Source organism: Heptranchias perlo, unplaced genomic scaffold (genome assembly GCF_035084215.1).
Source record: "Heptranchias perlo isolate sHepPer1 unplaced genomic scaffold, sHepPer1.hap1 HAP1_SCAFFOLD_53, whole genome shotgun sequence".
Lineage (NCBI taxonomy): Eukaryota > Metazoa > Chordata > Chondrichthyes > Hexanchiformes > Hexanchidae > Heptranchias > Heptranchias perlo.
In genome coordinates, this window is record NW_027139548.1 from 6,657,728 (window position 1) to 6,661,701 (window position 3,974).

General features: G+C 43.7%; 1 pseudogene; it reads left to right on the forward strand.

Annotated features, from left to right (window-relative positions):
• The first annotated feature begins 1,046 nt into the window (after positions 1–1,046).
• LOC137315055 (beta-1,3-galactosyl-O-glycosyl-glycoprotein beta-1,6-N-acetylglucosaminyltransferase 3-like) lies at positions 1,047–3,151 on the forward strand (annotated as a pseudogene).
• The last annotated feature ends 823 nt before the right edge of the window (positions 3,152–3,974 follow it).

A 3,974-nucleotide genomic window follows, 5' to 3' on the forward strand; every position in this document is an offset into this window, starting at 1 on the left:
AGTGACGCCTCCTCCCGACTTCAGATTTTGCATTTCAGACAGACAGGGATTGGAACCGTGTCCTTGTAACTCCGTACGGTACTGATGTAGCCCTGCACTGTCGGAGGGGCAGGACTGAGGGAGCGCTGTACGATGCGTGATGCCGTCTTTCAAATGAGAGTCTACCCTCTCAGGTCGAAGTTTGTTATTCCACTGCCCCGGTGTACCGGCCAATATTTGTGCCTCAATCAACATCACTGAAACATTTTATCCGGTCATCATCACATTGATGTTCGTGGGATCTTGCTGTACACAAAAGCAACTGCAGCGTTTACAACATTACAACTGTGACTACACTTCAAAATACGGAATTGGCCGTAAAGCCTCTTGGGACATCCTGAGGTTATGAAAGGCGCTGTGTGAATGTTAGTCTTTCTTTTTTTTTCTCTTGTTCTGGACTCTGTTGTCGCTTTCCTCGTCCTTTTCGTTTAGGGTCTTGAATCTTTCATGAGACCCGTCCGAGCCTTCACCTGCCTTCTTCAAGTAAACGTGTACGGAAAAGCCGAAGTTACGAAAAAGGCAATGGAGAATGTGGAAAGTGTACACTAACTGACAGCGAGGGAGAAACCTATTACAGGGACCTTTGTGAAGCGAAGATTTAATCTCGGCGACAAGAAATTGAGACGCTAAGTGCCACCAAAGCGCAAAGAGCGGAGAGAGTGAGCGAGTGACTGAGTGAGAGAGTGAGGGAAGGTGCAAGGTCTGACCGAACACAAAGGCACACTGGAAGGGGGGACAAGACACCAGGAGCAGGTGCGACCTGTCCAACAGAGCTGACAGCTGAAACCCAATGAAGCCACAATTGCTGTTGTCATCCCCGAGCGTCCGATTTGAATTCATTGGTGCCTGAAAATTCGGTGCCAAATTTATCCAAATTCCTGGAACAAAGTGCCTACTTGTCAAGAGCACAATTCCTCAAAGTTTATATTTGCATAAGAATTATATCTGGAAATCGGATCACAGATTTACGTTTTAAATACTCGTGAAAGGGCAATGATGATATTGGCATGGGGTTCTTACAGGCGGGCGGTACTGATGTCAACCCTGTGCGGACTCGCTGTGACTTTTCTTGGTGGATATTTTCCCGGAGAGGAAATCTGTTGGTAAACTATTGGAAACCAGTTAAACTAAAAGCATGTTATGATGAGCGAAATGCATCTCTCGATCTGTCAGAAATGAACTCGAGTTGCTGGAAGATAATTAGCGGTGACCCGGAATCCGTTGTAAAAGCTCTTATCAATTCGATTACAATCGCAAACAAACACAAAGTCTTCACTGAAATCGATTACTTAACAATGACCCGAAACTGCGATTCTTTTGTTAAAAACCGCAAATACAACACTTTCTCCTTTAGCACCGAGGAACGCGATTTCCCTCTGGCCTATTCTATGGTGATCTATGAAAAGATCGAGATGTTTGAGAGGCTCTTAAGAAGCATTTACGCTCCTCAGAATGTGTACTGCGTCCACGTGGACAGGAAGTCTCCAAAACAGTTTCACGCGGCCGTCCAGGCCATCGCCTCTTGTTTCAGTAATGTCTTCGTTGTCAGTAAATTAGAGACGGTGACGTACGCGTCATGGTCCAGGGTTCAGGCTGATCTGAATTGCATGGATGAGCTGCTGAGGAGCTCAGTCCCGTGGAGATATCTCATCAATGTGTGTGGACAAGACTTTCCAACGAAAACCAACCGAGAGATGGTGAACAGTCTAATGGCCATGAACGGCTCAAATGTGATAGATTCGGACCCTCCACCGGGATAGAAACAGGTGAATCCGCCAGCTTCATGTCGGCCCAGCCGCCAAAGGGGGCAGTGGAAGCGGTTATATGTAATCAAAAGGAACTGAATGGATATTTGAAGGAGTGGATGATTGGAACTTGCTCATCATCAAACTGCAGTGACACCACACGTCACCTGAATCACAAGGGGTGTGACATTACCTCCTGCCGGTGGTCTCACATCTCCTGCTTCACTGTATTGGAGAGTCAAGTGCTGACTTGAACCTCGAGTTCGGCGGCGTCATGCCCCAAATCGTATGTTTGTAATCACTCGGTTTGGGCACGAGAATCGAAAGATAACTTCATAGGAACATAGCAACATAGGAACATGTAGAATAATAGAAGGATAACTTCCTATTTACCGTATTGGTCCTTCTTCCCAGGGAACTGGCAGATGATCATTTGCTGTTAAATACATTGTTTTCAAAGCCTTGACACACTTTTCTTTCAGATGCGAATGTTGATTGGCTTATTTTATTTCACCTGTCTAAATTCCATACTTGTGGGTGACCAGAGCAATTCTAAATAACCAATCTGACCTAATCTGCTGACATCTCCCGTATCATTTCCCTTCAATAGGTCATTAGTAGCTGTGCAGTGAGCCTCCACCTTATCATTTCTGCTAGATTTCCTCAATTGAGCTGCTCTATGTATCAGAATTTTATAGGCAAAATTTATACAAGCAAAAAAACATGATCTAAAGTCTAAATTTATTATTAATCGATACTGCTGTTAGTTGTGTTTCGGTAGAAAAAAAATAGGATGACGTTGGAAAATGAGAAGTGATTGCTCTTTTCTTGACTTTCAGAGACGATGGAAGTTTCATTATGATATCCTTGGAACTGTGGTCTTAACACATCGAGAGAAGAGCCCCCATCCCATACGCAGCCCCATGTTTGTAGGGGCCGCATAAATTATGGTCACCAGAGAATTTGTGAGTAATTTATTTGTGAACTCGGAAATCGAGGCGTTTTTCAAGTGGTCGGAGGACACCAGCAGCCCCGATGAACACATCTGGGCGACACTGCATAGAATGCCCGAGGTACCCGTCTCCATTCCAGACACTCCCAGGCACCGTAGGGGTGACCCACCAATCCTTACTCGAGCAGTGAAGTGGTCTTTTGAGGCTGGTGATGTTGAGAAAGGTGCCTTATATCCGCCTTGTACAGGAAGGTACCGCCATCAAGTCTGTGTTTATGCTTCTGCAGATCTGCACTGGATCTTCCAACAGAAATCCTTGTTCGCCAACAAGTTTGACCCTGAAGTGGACAACACAGCTGTGCAATGTATGGAGGAATATGTTCCACATAGAGCGATTCACGGAACAGGATGTTAACAGTGAATGGGGAGATATAGGCCCCAGGCAGAAGGAAGGGCTGCAGCAGCGAATCGATAAATATTTATGATGAAGCAATGTGCTGAATAATAATGGGGGGATCTGTTACACCTAAACAAAAATAAATAACAGGTGATCTATCGTGAGCTCAAAGAGGATCATTGTAATCAATATGACCATGACAGCGGATGTATAATTAATTCCAACGAGAGAATAGTAACTAATAGGACTGTAATAGTGGTTGCATCAATCGTTCAAACTGAAACATTTTAACAAAGGGGACTGTAATCGTGTCTGCATCAATCGTTCAAACTGAAACATTGCCATGAATTGGACTGTAATTTGGGGCTGCGTGGATGCAGCTTTGCCTGTGTGAAAATGAGGATCAGGCAGAGTTGTTGTGGATTGAAGCAGCTGTGGAGCTGAATCACGTGTTACAGTGAAAGTCTGCAATCTGCAGAATAATGAATTGAAAAGTCACAGACTTTTACTGCCCAGAAGGAAGACATTCGGCCCATCGTACCTCTGAAGGATATTTGCCGGTTCAAGGAAATAATTTCTCTCTACCCACCCTATCCACTCCCTTTAACCTTGGCCTGTCATTCAACTTTTCGTTTACTTTTTAAACTCTAGATGTTATCCTGTAAATTCACCTTTTCATTTAATCATTAATCTTTAGATGTTGTCCTGTAAATTCACCTTTTGATTTAATCATTAATCTTTAGATGTTGTCCTGTAAATTCACCTTTTGATTTAATCATTAATCTTTAGATGTTTTCCTGTAAATTCACCTTTTGATTTAATCATTAATCTTTAGATGTTT